The sequence below is a fragment of the Schistocerca cancellata genome, chromosome 4, assembly GCF_023864275.1.
Source record: "Schistocerca cancellata isolate TAMUIC-IGC-003103 chromosome 4, iqSchCanc2.1, whole genome shotgun sequence".
NCBI lineage: Eukaryota > Metazoa > Arthropoda > Insecta > Orthoptera > Acrididae > Schistocerca > Schistocerca cancellata.
This window is the reverse complement of record NC_064629.1, coordinates 536448971-536465772: the sequence shown is the minus strand read 5'-3', so window position 1 is coordinate 536465772 and position 16802 is coordinate 536448971.

Below are 16802 nucleotides of genomic sequence, written 5' to 3'. Positions count from 1 at the left end.
TATACCATTATAGATCCAGCCTCCGCTCGCTAGGGCAGACACCACTGCTGAGGGCTGTTTTCCTCTACAAGAATCTTTGTAGGTTTCCGAGCCTGCCAGCGCGCTCTGTCTTGAGCTGCAGAGCCGTGCCCAGGCAGGACAGATTCCGCCACCGACTCTGCACATCAGCACTCCTGTCAACCGCTGGCTTCACTTTCAGCGAGAGTCACGTTTATTCTCAATGGTAAAAATAACGTGTTTATTGATCCATAGGAAGACAACACCGTCTAGGTCGCTTTTTTAATTATAGTGGATAACCGGTTTTGCCTCAGATCATCCTTAAATCCATTAATTACTAAAAAGGAAAGAAAAGAAAAGGGATACCACAAAGATATGCATAAATCGACATAAAAATACATAGTGTGGTAACATCAAAAATAAAAATAAAACAGCATGAATCATACTATACCGGTGATGGTGCAGTACAGGGCGTCAGTTGGCAAACGTTCTGTTAATAACTACTTTAGTTACGGGAATTGAACTGCAAAGACAGTTACGCTCGTGTTGACTCATGGATTATAACATATTTCAGTGCCATCATATAACAAAAGTCACCTTCCAAATAAGTTTACATTTTAATTAAGGGTGTTGAAATATGAATTAACATTGTTACTGTAGTTTGCTGAGTTGACAGTACTTTTTTAAATCAAAATTATTTGGCACTAAGAATCTGTTTCTGTAGCAAATATTGACAAATTGTGCTGGATATAAACTTTTAGAAAAATCTGAAAACTCATCAAGGAGATGAATTGGTAATTTTTCAATCCACACACACGAAAACTGGTCGTTAAATACGAAGGCATATAGTGGTAGAAATCTAGCAGTGTCTCTTTGTAATAAAAATCGGATGGAAAAGGAAACGGGGAATTCCCTCGTAATACCATCATATAACATCAAATACGCTCACGTAACTTGGTGTCCGTCACAGCTGGAACAACAACATTGTTCTGCCTTAGGCTGCTCAGTGTGTTATGTATTATAAATGGCAACCTGCAATGCAGGTAGCCGAATGCCACTAAGCTTTACCCTATCTGCCACATATAAACACGTACATAGAAGTTTGTATTTTACGATCTTTCTACAGAAAACGTGCTATTAATGAAAACTACGTAATACGGCGATAAAGCATTAGTCAGGTGTCATGCGATTCAACGCATCCATAAGTAATATGATCTGCTTGACTCAGGATATCTGAGCCACCCTCCACTCTACTACTCTTCTCACGTCTCATTATTTCGTCATACAGCGGGTCAGCTTGGGAGTTGTAATGACCGGCCTATCATTAATTATTGAACGCTTGATTCCCAAGTTCCGCCTCGTGAAACTAACTACATACGGCAAGGACAGAGGATGGGGTACTCCCAGATAAACTGGAAAGTTACCGGGAAACTTTTAGTGACACACAATCCACACTTCATCAGTGTTATTATAATACAGATACATATTAGCAACCGAGATGGTGTCACTCAAAATCACACTCACAATATTTACAAATATTAGAAACTCTGTCAGCAACGGAGATGCACATTCCTAATCCAAACAAAAGACAAAGTAATTAGTTTAACTGCTGTTCCTGATCTATACAAATGACCTGGGTGACAATCTGAGCAGTTCTCTTAGGTTGTTCGCAGATGATGCTGTCTAGTAAGGTCATCCAAAGACCAGTATCAGTTGCAAAGCGATTTAGAAAAGATTGCTGTATAGTGTGGCAGGTGGCAGTTGACGCTAAATAACGATAAGTGTGAGGTGATCCACATGAGTTCCAAAAGAAATCCGTTGGAATTCGATTACTCGATAAATAGTACAATTCTCAAGGCTGTCAATTCAACTAAGTACCTGGGTGTAAAAATTACAAACAATTTCAGTTGGAAAGACCACATAGAAAATATTGTGGGGAAGGGGAACCAAAGGTTGCGTTTCATTGGCAGGACGCTTAGAAGATGCAACAAGTCCACTAAAGAGACAGCTTACACTACACTCGTTCGTCCTCTGTTAGAAAATTGCTGCGCTGTGTGGGATCCTTACCAAGTGGGATTGACCGAGGACATCGAAAGGGTGCAAAAAAGGGCAGCTCGTTTTGTATTATCGCGTAATAGGGGAGAGAGTGTGAGAGGTATGATACGCGAGTTGGGATGGAAGTCATTAAAGCAAAGACGTTTTTCGTCGCGGCGAGATCTACACTCCTGGAAATGGAAAAAAGAACACATTGACACCGGTGTGTCAGACCCACCATACTTACTCCGGACAATGCGAGAGGGCTGTACAAGCAATGATCACACGCACGGCACAGCGGACACACCAGGAACCGCGGTGTTGGCCGTCGAATGGCGCTAGCTGCGCAGCATTTGTGCACCGCCGCCGTCAGTGTCAGCCAGTTTGCCGTGGCATACGGAGCTCCATCGCAGTCTTTAACACTAGTAGCATGCCGCGACAGCGTGGACGTGAACCTTATGTGCAGTTGACAGACTTTGAGCGAGGGCGTATAGTGGGCATGCGGGAGGCCGGGTGGACGTACCGCCGAATTGCTCAATTGCTCAACACGTGGGGCGTGAGGTCTCCACAGTACATCGATGTTGTCGCCAGTGGTCGGCGGAAGGTGCACGTGCCCGTCGACCTGGGACCGGACCGCAGCGACGCACGGATGCACGCCAAGACCGTAGGATCCTACGCAGTGCCGTAGGGGACCGCACCGCCACTTCCCAGCAAATTAGGGACACTGTTGCTCCTGGGGTATCGGCGAGGACCATTCGCAACCGTCTCCATGAAGCTGGGCTACGGTCCCGCACACCGTTAGGCCGTCTTCCGCTCACGCCCCAACATCGTGCAGCCCGCCTCCAGTGGTGTCGCGACAGGCGTGAATGGAGGGACGAATGGAGACGTGTCGTCTTCAGCGATGAGAGTCGCTTCTGCCTTGGTGCCAATGATGGTCGTATGCGTGTTTGGCGCCGTGCAGGTGAGCGCCACAATCAGGACTGCATACGACCGAGGCACACAGGGCCAACACCCGGCATCATGGTGTGTGGAGCGATCTCCTACACTGGCCGTACACCACTGGTGATCGTCGAGGGGACACTGAAAAGTGCACGGTACATCCAAACCGTCATCGAACCCATCGTTCTACCATTCCTAGACCGGCAAGGGAACTTGCTGTTCCAACAGGACAATGCACGTCCGCATGTATCCCGTGCCACCCAACGTGCTCTAGAAGGTGTAAGTCAACTACCCTGGCCAGCAAGATCTCCGGATCTGTCCCCCATTGAGCATGTTTGGGACTGGATGAAGCGTCGTCTCACGCGGTCTGCACGTCCAGCACGAACGCTGGTCCAACTGAGGCGCCAGGTGGAAATGGCATGGCAAGCCGTTCCACAGGACTACATCCAGCATCTCTACGATCGTCTCCATGGGAGAATAGCAGCCTGCATTGCTGCGAAAGGTGGATATACACTGTACTAGTGCCGACATTGTGCATGCTCTGTTGCCTGTGTCTATGTGCCTGTGGTTCTGTCAGTGTGATCATGTGATGTATCTGACCCCAGGAATGTGTCAATAAAGTTTCCCCTTCCTGGGACAATGAATTCACGGTGTTCTTATTTCAATTTCCAGGAGTGTATTTACGAAATTTCAGTCACCAACTTTCTCTTCCGAATGCGAAAATATTTCGTTGAGCCCAACCTACATAGGCAGGAATGATGATCATCAAAATAAAAAAAATAAAAATAACAGAGTTAATCGTAATTTTAAATCAGTTCAATAAACCACTTATGGTGAAAAGGCCCCTATTTAGCAGTACGAAAGTGAAAATGTCTTCGACAGAGAGAGACATACAAAACTTTCTAGGAAAGCAAATGCTGCTTGAGTTCACATTTAGCAACATAAATATAGGAATAGATGAAAAACCTTGAAATACACATTTTTTCAAAAAGGACATACTTGTACCTTGACTACGCTGTTTCATATACTATGGTGTATTACACCGCTGGGCAACTCGGGGCTTCACCATTCCCATTATCGCTGCTTTCAGATTTTTGTTGTCGAGGAAAGTAGCGTAGGCAGATCGTGATGTTTAGACCGTAACTGGGAAGAAGTATTTGATCAAATAAGCACATGAAAGGAAATATTTTTTATGGATAAGTTTTAACTGAGTTTGAAATAAATTTTGTTTTCAGGAATATCACCTGTGGAGCTTTATACACTTCAGTGCCTATAACTAAACAGAATGAACGTACTCTTCTTCATTCACTGAGTTATTACTGGGACATCAGCACACCACAGTTCAGAAATAGTTGTGCACCAACACATATTTCATCATTAATTGTATTTTATACATGTTTTGGTAACCATGTAATGCGAAATGAAAGCAACCATTAACGGTGTTGGTCGAGAGATCAGTAGTAACTGCTTGTGCAGGAGAAACTATCCAATATTTATTATGGTTTACTTTTAAGGCGGTTGACTGTCTCCCATTTACAACTGTCTTACCACATATGAAATGTCAAGATAATACTTTTGAGCAATGCTCCGGTCATTGCATTGATTTTACCAGTTACGAAATAGTTGTTTGACACTTGCACTATTCCAGAACTAAAGCAACTGAACAAGTCCTTGAAGTATGTTTCTAAAACGACGACATACAAGCGCTTCATGAAATGAACGGTAATTAAAAAGTAATCTCCATGTAGTTCCAGTAAGAAAATAATGTCAGCTACCGAAAACATTTCTAAAACTGTCAGAAACTTCGAAAAAGTAGATTTACTTTTTAAAGGATGTCACAATCCAACGAAGACGGGAATATCAATTGAAGAAATGTTTTTTCAAGTATTAAATTCCTAACTAATGTCACGCTCAAAGTCTTTCATCTACATCAACATATACTCTGTAATTCCCAATTAAGTGCCTGGCAGAGGGTTCATCAAACTATCGTCAAGCTATTTCTCTATTATTTCACTCTTCTTGTATTGGTAATGACCCCAGACACTAGAACAATACTTAAGAATTGATAGCGCAGTTGATTTACGTAAAATGTTGCAAACTCTGTCCGTCTGGAGCCCCATCACGCAAAAAACCACCCGTTTCTTCTTCTTAACCGTCTGTTATATCATTACAACACTTTCATACCTACTATACACCAATAAGGGATGCTAATCTCCTCGACATTCGTGCATCTGGTGAAATCTTGTGCTTTCGGATGGGTGCAGGACAGCAGTTAAAGCCTCAGTTCGCATCGTTCCTTCACGAAAGGTGGAATGTAGCGGTCTACTTCCGGGCAGCTGCAGATTAAATCGGTGACAGTGCTGCAGGGAGCTTTGGTCAAAGACAATGCGAGGAGATCCTTCGGTCTCTAACGTTGTCCTAAGGATGCGAGAATACCTTGTGACTGCCATCCACATAGACAAAGATGGTAAATTACGCACTATGATTGAAGTGCTAGCGACATGTAGGTCGCTGTCTGGTGTACCGGGTGATCAAAAGGTCAGTATAAATTTGAAAACTGAATAAATCACGGAATAATGTGGATAGAGAGGTACAAATTGACACACATGCTTGAAATGACATGGGGTTTTATTAGAACCAAAAAAATACAAAAGTTCAAAAAATGTCCGACAGATGGCGCTTCATCTGATCAGAATAGCAATAATTAGCATAACAAAGACAAAGCAAAGATGATGTTCTTTACAGGAAATGCTCAATATGTCCACCATCATTCCTCAACAATAGCTGTAGTCGAGGAATAATGTTGTGAACAGCACTGTAAAGCATATCCGGAGTTATGGTGAAGCATTGGCGTCGGATGTTGTCTTTCAGCATCCCTAGAGATGTCGGTCGATCACGATACACTTGCGACTTCAGGCAAACCCAAAGCCAATAATCGCACGGACTGAGGTCTCGGGACCTGGGAGGCCAAGCATGACGAAAGTGGCGGCTGAGCACACGATCATCACCAAACAACGCGCGCAAGAGATCCTCCACGCGTCTAGCAATATGGGGTGGAGCGCCATCCTGCATAAACAAGGTACGTTCCAGCAGGTGTTTATCAGCCAGGCTGGGGATGATGCGATTCTGTAACATATCGGCGTACCTCTCAGCCGTCACGGTAGCAGTTTTGCTGTCCAGCGCCATTTGTCGGACATTTTGTGACCTATGTTTTTTTTTTTTGTTCTAATAAAACCCCATGTCATTCCAAGCGTGTGTGTCAATTTTTACCTCTCTGTCTACATTATTCCGTGGTTTTTTAAGTTTTCAAATTTATACTGACTTTTTGATCACCCGGTACTTTGGTGTATATGTTTGAGAATCAACAATGAATAAACGTACTGCACAGTCATCTATTTACAGTCACAATGGCACTTGCAAAGTAGTGGAGTGGCTATTTAGCGATGATACAGAAATTGGGAAACATGCTGCCACATCACTGGCTGGTGTTGAAATTACAGTAAAATTGCTAAAATAGATTTCACCTTCAACTGTGATGCTTATTATTACAGTGCATCGACAGTGTCTTTTCCATCCCATCCGTCCACTGGTATGCTGTTGATTACCACATAATGATTGACTGACATCACTTGTTTGAGATGGAGAAAGAGTGTTGGTGGAGGGGCAACAGCTTCCAGGGATGGCTAGCACTGAAACAGTGATCGTGTACATGGCAGCAGTATGAGAACCCAAACAGAACACAGCACCATCAGCTGTCCCGCCACTGTGAATGATGAGCTTAAATGTAGAGGAAGTCAAACAACTTTAGACAGCAGTTTGGAAACACTCCACAATGCCTCAAAACTCTTCCAGTTTCCTTTGTTGTGAGTGTCTTTTATTTCAATCACCCAGCGTGTGTGTGTTGTGGGAGCAGCAGCCTCGGCATGATTTACAATGTGCGATGTCTAGTTTTCTGTGGGAGCCAGTGAATCAAAATGTGTTAATGTAAGTTTAGAACCTGACACAGATCTCGAAGTCGTAGCAGAAAAAAACAAAAAAAAATGCATGGCAGTGTACAAAGCGTGTTACAGCAGAAAAAGCGGTGCATCAAACAACAAAACAGGGACCCTCTCTTGCGACTGATAACCCGTGGGAGATGGTCCTCATACAGTACAGGCGATGAAACTTCACACTGGTCTGTGCAAGTGACGTCAATCATTGGCCACCTGCTCCAGTGGATCAATACCTGTATATTTAATAGGCTCGCTGCATATGTTCAATGTCAACATGCAGACAGTATTTGTTTTCGTGTATCAGAAGAGAGAGATGCGGTAAAAATCTGTCAGATGAAGTTAGCGGTTCGTAATTTTTCTCTGTTGGATCAGAATAATGAAGATAGAATATTTGGGTGATAGAGGTGAATGGACCCTGAGGGATGCGCATCTGATTCGGACTGCAGTAACTTTGTGACGTTGAGTCTTCCTAATTTTTCCAATAAGACACACCACCGTAACTGTTCATTCTGTCTTTCATACTACCTCGTGTTGCAGGAGTAGGCTTCATTTGGCGCTGACCTTATACTTCGTATATGGTTGGTGGAGCTATGACAACATGTTCCCATTTCCAGCGAGTGGTCAAAACATGGTCCTATAGCATTAACTCAGCTCACTTTGTTTTTACACAGCTTGCAGAATGTGGTAGATACAACTCTCTCTCGCTCCTGCTCAGTTCCAACTTAAATTATGACGATCACATGCGCGAAGGTGCAGGGATGGTGGGGCAGAGTCTGAGGAGCAGTTACAAGATGCATAGGGATTATCTAAAACCACACTGGAATTTTACTGTAACAGATAGGTTCGAAAATGTTGACTCGTTTTATGATGTGAAAGTGACATGAGTATGATTCACTAGTGTCTGTAATCATTAAAAGACTTCTCTGTAGGATCCAACGCAGGTATGTGGCTGAATGGAAAGAACTGATTCCATATTACAGACAGCATTTCTACCGGAATCATAACACGAGAGATCTGAAAAGCCAGTGTACATTTCTTACGATCTCAATCAGCACACCACCTACTGTATGTGATCATTCTTAGTAAACCATCACCTGCAACACAGTGGATATATGTGGCAGAACTTCTGACATGGTATCGATATCAAATGCATTACACATACTGGAGAAATATATAGCGGCAGCATGAGGGGTTGCAAATGCCAGCTTCATACCACATTCCTTAGCCGAATCACTTTCTAAATTTGGTGATTTTATTACAAGCTTACACCATCAGCGACATGTAACAGCACTGTCGGTCTGTTATTACACACTCTGGCGATCACCGTCTATATTCAATGTCGAGGTATTTGTGTGGAAAAAGCACTTCATATTGTTACTAAAAGGGGGTTGCTAGACTTTCAACTACCTAGTTTCAACCACTTTTCAAGGGGAATGGGGTTAATTGGGTGACCTTGAAAAGTTGTTAAAACTTGGTAGTTGAAAGTATATCAACCTTATTTTCATACCTATATGAAAACCCTTCGGTGCGAGGCTGTGGTCGCTTTAGGCAGAAGGCTTTATGTTTCCCAAGCAGCCGACCTTGAAAAAGCCGTCTGGAGCGTTTTCCAGAGGGCCGAGACAGTGCTGCTAAATATCCCTTTTGTGTTGGCCCAGGGCCACTGCCTCAAGGCAGGCCACATGCTGCGAAAGTCTGCAGAGGGTATTGGAAGGCCTGGTGAAACCAATGACCGCAGAGGGGTGACAGTGGGGCCGCAGAGAAACAGAAAAGCGCTATGTGAGACAGCTCGCTATCTGGGGATTCCTCCAGATTTTCGTTGTTGTTCCAGTAGGGTCCAACCTTTCTGAGAAATTCGTTAACAGTGTGCAAAGAAGAGTTACGTTGGAGTTAAATAAGTGTTCTCTATCGCAGAACGACAGGCCTATTGGAAGCATTGGGAGCATGCCTAGTCTGCATGAGGTCGCTGCCTCAGGTGCACTCCCTAACCACTAGGGGCAGCTGTATCGCTATACTTTAGACGAATATGTTCCACTTGGGACGGTCCATCTATCTCCTAATGTGTAGTTGACGATACATGCTGTTGTGTTGGCGGAGGTGCGTCGTCTCAAGGTGGTTAGTGGCTGCAGTGGAGGCGGAAGGGTAGTAGAGCACAAAGCACAGTGGAGCAGCTGACCGTTTGAAGAAGCCTCTGTCCTCCACAAAGGTGGATGGATGGAGAGAGGGAAGGATGTGAGAGGGTCTCGATTTCTGGCAGTTTGTGGACGCTTCTTGAGGAGAAGGCGCGTTCAGTTGCCGCCCCCTCTGTAGTCTTTTGGGACGACGATTTTCCCCGGTATATGTGTTGCGTTATGACCCATTCATTACGAGTGCTAGTTTTTTCATGACAATATTGAAGTGTAATTTGAACTGTGATGCATTTTTCTAACAGTTGTGGTAGCTTGTTTTGGCTTCAGTTTAAACATACACTCCTGGAAATTGAAATAAGAACACCGTGAATTCATTGTCCCAGGAAGGGGAAACTTTATTGACACATTCCTGGGGTCAGATACATCACATGATCACACTGACAGAACCACAGGCACATAGACACAGGCAACAGAGCATGCACAATGTCGGCACTAGTACAGTGTATATCCACCTTTCGCAGCAATGCAGGCTGCTATTCTCCCATGGAGACGATCGTAGAGATGCTGGATGTAGTCCTGTGGAACGGCTTGCCATGCCATTTCTACCTGGCGCCTCAGTTGGACCAGCGTTCGTGCTGGACGTGCAGACCGCGTGAGACGACGCTTCATCCAGTCCCAAACATGCTCAATGGGGGACAGATCCGGAGATCTTGCTGGCCAGGGTAGTTGACTTACACCTTCTAGAGCACGTTGGGTGGCACGGGATACATGCGGACGTGCATTGTCCTGTTAGAACAGCAAGTTCCCTTGCCGGTCTAGGAATGGTAGAACGATGGGTTCGATGACGGTTTGGATGTACCGTGCACTATTCAGTGTCCCCTCGACGATCACCAGTGGTGTACGGCCAGTGTAGGAGATCGCTCCCCACACCATGATGCCGGGTGTTGGCCCTGTGTGCCTCGGTCGTATGCAGTCCTGATTGTGGCGCTCACCTGCACGGCGCCAAACACGCATACGACCATCATTGGTTCCAAGGCAGAAGCGACTCTCATCGCTGAAGACGACACGTCTCCATTCGTCCCTCCATTCACGCCTGTCGCGACACCACTGGAGGCGGGCTGCATGATGTTGGGGCGTGAGCGGAAGACGGCCTAACGGTGTGCGGGACCGTAGCCCAGCTTCATGGAGACGGTTGCGAATGGTCCTCGCCGATACCCCAGGAGCAACAGTGTCCCTAATTTGCTGGGAAGTGGCGGTGCGGTCCCCTACGGCACTGCGTCGGATCCTACGGTCTTGGCATGCATCCGTGCGTCGCTGCGGTCCGGTCCCAGGTCGACGGGCACGTGCACCTTCCGCCGACCACTGGCGACAACATCGATGTACTGTGGAGACCTCACGCCCCACGTGTTGAGCAATTCGGCGGTACGTCCACCCGGCCTCCCGCATGCCCACTATACGCCCTCGCTCAAAGTCCGTCAACTGCACATACGGTTCACGTCCACGCTGTCGCGGCATGCTACCAGTGTTAAAGACTGCGATGGAGCTCCGTATGCCACGGCAAACTGGCTGACACTGACGGCGGCGGTGCACAAATGCTGCGCAGCTAGCGCCATTTGACGGTCAACACCGCGGTTCCTGGTGTGTCCGCTGTGCCGTGCGTGTGATCATTGCTTGTACAGCCCTCTCGCAGTGTCCGGAGCAAGTATGGTGGGTCTGACACACCGGTGTCAATGTGTTCTTTTTTCCATTTCCAGGAGTGTAGTACCTTACACCCCTGCCTTCTTCCCTGCCAGCTTGTATGTGAAGGGTAGAGTTTCAGTGTCTTTGTCACTAGTTTTGAGAGATATTATAAAATTTTTTCCCATCAAGATAACACTAGTTGTATGGTATCGTCAGTTTTAGAGCTGTATTGCTATTTTAGGCCATCCTTGTGTAACACTATACATTTAGTTGTGTAATTAGGCTTGATCTTTATTATTAATTATGTAATTAGAACCTATCTTTGAGTCAGTTTCCCAACCAAAACAAATAAAGTGTAATAACCTAACTTTCCTCTCCTGCCTCTAGACAGTTTCCATATGTGTGGGGGGAATATTTGGGCTTTCCATCCAGTAGAACCAGGGTTTGAGAACTAGAAAGGGCACTGCCAATTTTAATTTCCCGCCAATTCCCTGGTGGGGGGTGGGGTGAGTACGTCAGCACAACCCTGGGACAAAGAAACTCCCACCAAAATTCGAAATTACCGCCAAAATTCGAAATTCCGGCCGATAGGATAGGTTGGGGAGGTGGAAAGGAGGAGAGGGGGGAGGAACTGGGGCCCATGTAGTGTTGGTGGGGGTTGGTGTGGTCAGGGTTGGGGGAAGTAATTGATCAATTTAATTTATTTTCATATCAATTTTATATCAAAATTGGGGTGGTGCTGCCGTCTCCCTACTACTGAATCTACGAGGGCAGTTCAATAAGTAATGCAACACATTTTTTTTCTCGGCCAATTTTGGTTGAAAAAAACCGGAAATTTCTTGTGGAATATTTTCAAACATTCCCGCTTCGTCTCGTGTAGTTTCATTGACTTCCGACACGTGGCAGCGCTGTACGGAGCTGTTAAAATGGCGTCTGTAACGGATGTGCGTTGCAAACAATGGGCAGTGATCGAGTTTCTTTTGGCGGAAAACCATGGTATCTCAGATATTCATAGGCGCTTGCAGAATGTCTACGGTGATCTGGCAGTGGACAAAAGCACGGTGAGTCGTTGGGCCAAGCGTGTGTCATCATCGCCGCAAGGTCAAGCAAGACTGTCTGATCTCCCGCGTGCGGGCCGGCCGTGCACAGCTGTGACTCCTGCAATGGCGGAGCGTGCGAACACACTCGTTCGAGATGATCGACGGATCACCATCAAACAACTCAGTGCTCAACTTGACATCTCTGTTGGTAGTGCTGTCACAATTGTTCACCAGTTGGGATATTCAAAGGTTTGTTCCCGCTGGGTCCCTCGTTGTCTAACCGAACACCATAAAGAGCAAAGGAGAACCATCTGTGCGGAATTTCTTGCTCGTCATGTGTCTGAGGGTGACAATTTCTTGTCAAAGATTGTTACAGGCGATGAAACATGGGTTCATCACTTCGAACCTGAAACAAAACGGCAATCAATGGAGTGGCGCCACACCCACTCCCCTACCAAGAAAAAGTTTAAAGCCATACCCTCAGCCGGTAAAGTCATGGTTACAGTCTTCTGGGACGCTGAAGGGGTTATTCTGTTCGATGTCCTTCCCCATGGTCAAACGATCAATTCTGAAGTGTATTGTGCTACTTTTCAGAAATTGAAGAAACGACTTCAGCGTGTTCGTAGGCACAAAAATCTGAACGAACTTCTCCTCCTTCATGACAACGCAAGACCTCACACAAGTCATCGCACCCGAGAGGAACTCACAAAACTTCAGTGGACTGTTCTTCTTCATGCACCCTACAGCCCCGATCTCGCACCGTCGGATTTCCATATGTTTGGCCCAATGAAGGACGCAATCCGTGGGAGGCACTACGCGGATGATGAAGAAGTTATTGATGCAGTACGACGTTGGCTCCGACATCGACCAGTGGAATGGTACCGTGCAGGCATACAGGCCCTCATTTCAAGGTGGCGTAAGGCCGTAGCATTGAATGGAGATTACATTGAAAAATAGTGTTGTGTAGCTAAAAGATTGGGGAATAACCTGGTGTATTTCAATGCTGAATAAAACAACCCCTGTTTCAGAAAAAAATGTGTTGCATTACTTATTGAACTGCCCTCGTATATATACAGCTATGAAAAAAGTCATGATGTGGTGAGTATGTTAGTATATATCACATCATGGACAAGTTCGCACATATGTCAGGTAGTCAAGAGGATAGGTGTGTATAGACAGAGTTTGTGTTTGTGCATGGATGGAAAATATGAGTCTCTTGAACGTAACGTTAAGGAGCTAGAGACGTACACCCAGACCCTTCTGCGACTGATCAATGAATTAGATGCTAGGGTTAAGGAACTACAGAAATACACCTGCATAATTCTGAGAAAGAAGGTAGACGTTTTAGCTGTAAAGATTGACGGAATTGGAAATAAACTACGTGAGTTAACTGTAAGGGTTGAGCGAAATGTTTACAGGTGCAGCCTGAGAATCAGGCTGCTTAGTATATAGCACGATGTCAACTAGGCTTACGTCATCGTTGCCTGGAAGGCCGTTTAAGAGAAGCTACGTATGCAGGGGTTAGTACATTTGGCTCGAAAGCAGACACCGTGAGAAATGTTTAAATCAGTCCTGAATCTCTCGATGAGCTCAGCGAAATTACACAAAGTTGAAGATTATGCTACTCCTGGTTTCATTAACCTTTACAGCAACACTAAGACAGAAAAAAACATTCGGAGTCAGTGGAGAAAGCCCCTACATATTGAGCACACAGCCAAAAACTTTAAAAGAAAAAAAAATACAATACAGATCGGGGTACCAAATTTCAAAGAACACCGGGTCTACCGAACCTCGTTTTCGTAAAACTGTCAAAAACTGTAAAATTTTCACCCAAAGCTCTGGATATGTACGGTGAAATACTACAGTTGACTGGTGTATACAGTAAAGGAGGAAACCAACGCAGTGTGAAATACGGACACATTATGAAGCCATTATTATTAGACGGTCGGTGTGGCAGTGGCGATGTTATTGACATTCAGCATAAAGTAGTCAGCAATCAGCCTCCTCAGTACATATGCTACGACGAACCCAGTGAGAGAATAGATCGACTACGACTCCTTATGGCATCAGCTGCTGTGGACAACACCGCTCATTCGAATGAGGTTGTCTCAGTAATTTCGGAGCTTAGAGAGAAAGGTATAATCGAACCTGTATGGAGACGGTAATTCGAAAATTACACAAACCAGCATGCAAACAGACTCCCGTAGGCATGTTATGATTAAAGGTTTGGATGACTCATGACAGGCTAATTTTGTAAATATGAGGGAATATTCGCATGATAATAATGGATTCAAATGTATTTTAATGGTTATTGATAGATACTCCAAATTTTCCTCAGCAGTACTTATTAAAACAAAATCGGTGAGAAATTTCATGGATGTGTTTGAACATTTGTTGCAGACAGGGACGAATCGATACCCGGAGAACCACCAAACCGATCATGCTGGAGAGTTTTACAATAGGTATTTCAAGACGGTGATGCAATGGTATGGAATACATCACTACTCAACATTCACCCATATGAAGGCGAGTATCGTGAATCGTCCGATCCGAACAATGAAAGGTCGACTGTGGAAGCATTTTAATCTTCGCGATTAATACAAATTGACAGATATCCTCCCAGAAATAAATGCACAGTATAATCGAACCAAACATAGAACAATAAAAATGGGGCCAATCGATGTTCGTGCTAGTGGACTCACGAATCTGGCCTACTACCGCACTAAAATGCTCGATCAATGTAAACAGACATATAATGTTGATGATTTGGTATGTATCTCAAAATACAAGGCAGCATTTGAGAAGTCATACCTCCCAAACTGGTTGAGTGAGATATTCACAGCTTCCAAAGTGCAGGGAACAAATCCGAGAACTTACTTCTTATAGGTTAGAAGTGGCACTGTAATTTTAGGATGCTTTTATCTGCGGAAATGCAGAACAGCTCATAACCACACGAGTTTCTTATAGAGCGTGTCGTAAAACGCCGAGGAAATATAGCACTAGCCAAATGGCTTGTTTTCCCTGCGACACAAAACAGCTGGACTGACCCACGATTTCATATATAACGGGGTGCACAGAGCGCGACCAGCACAGTAGCATAACATGCGTGATAGAGGACACATTATGGGAGGCGGTGGTATTCTCTTCAAACTTCCCATCGAATCGCACGTTCCGGTGTATAGTTACTGTGGACCTAATACAAAGCTTCAAAAACGTTTGGATCATGGTGGTAAGGGGATTAAACTGCTTGACAAGACATGTTTGGAACATGAAATTGCATACGTGGAACAAAGATTTCCCAGGACGTCACGCTGTAAATTGAATTTTAGCTGATAAGCCAAAGGCAACATGGGCAAGAAAGAATATTGGTATATGACAGCAGACTGTATAATTTGTAGTTGATAAAACCATGTGTGGTAAAACTAAGTTGGGCCAGGGAGTGAATTTCAAGCAAGCTATGAACGATGCGTGTACTGCACTGAAGAAGAAGACGAAGATAACGATGAAGAAGAAAAAGAAGCGGTCACAGAATGAAGGCTTTCACGACCAGATGACCCAGCTGCTGATAAACCTTTTGAGATGTGAGGTCGTGGTCAGGAACAAAAGAGTTTCTTGGACCACGACCTCACATCCCGAAAGGTTTACCAAAAAGAAGGGTTGCTTAAAAAACTGTATCCTGACAGCGATGTAAGCAGCTGAAAGTGCCCTGAAATATAAAGGATTGCCTAAAGCACACAAGGTTCTGCCGATACCCAAGACATCAGGTGGAATTACCCTCTTCCTCATTCCTGCTCTCACTGGCCTCTCAGCGATAGGCTCAATGGCTGGCGGTGCTGCGGCTATTTCTAGAACAAAGAAGGACGCAAAGAATTCCCAGGACTAGCTAGAGGAAGCAAGAAGACATAACTGCATGAGAAGCAGCAGCTATGCGTAAAGATCTATACCCCAAGCCATACAAAAAACGACTAGGTCTCTTCTACAATTTAAAACAAGCCCATTAGCCATCCTGTGAGATAGACCGCTTACAAATACAAATCTGCTCAAGTTTGTCACGAGAAAATTCACCATTCCAAGATACTGTGGTATGTTTGTGTGGGATACGTTACCGAAAACTACATGGAAAACTGGAGAACGTGGAATTGTGAATTTAGATGTTTTTAGGGGGGGAAGGGGGAGGGCAGGAACCCACTGGATGGTGTATGTTAAGGAAAATACATATACCGTCTATTATTTTGTCTAATTTGGAGACTTGCAGCAAATGTTCAGATGGCTCTGAGCACTATGGGACTTAACATCTGAGGTCATCAGTCCCCTAGAACTTAGAACTACTTAAACCTAACTAACCTAAGGACATCACACACATCCATGCCCGAGGCAGGATTCGAACCTGCGACCGTAGCGGTCACGCGGTTCCAGACTGAAGCGCCTGGAATCGCTTGGCGACACCGGCCGGCAGACTTGCAGCAGCTAGAAGAGTTAAAACGATACTTCACCGACAGAAAACGTCTGTTCTACAATTTTCATCACTACCAAGACTTTAATGTCCACTTATAAGGGCATCTGTGCATCATGTTCCTCCTAATGTTTACGAATAAGCATCTATATAAGGATATGCATTAAGGTTCCACCTGTCAGTTGAGGTTCATATGCAATGTATAATCTGACTTTAAAAGAACAGTCGTCAGTATTACACACGAATTACTTCCCACTGATTGATTTAAGCTGTGGGGTGAATACTACTGCGCTGACTGGATTGGAGATTACAACAACATTCCTAATATCAAAGAGGCTAATAGTAAACTTCATTGGGAAATTAATGATGCAAAAGAAATTGTGGAAATAGAACCTGGTGCATATGATATTGATGATGCAAATATCAGTATACCTAAATTTGAAATAAAAACAACGATTGCAATGACTGAATTTAACCAGAAACGAACAATAGCACAAGTACTGGGTTTCAGAAAAGGACAGGTTTTGAAGAAGGATCATCC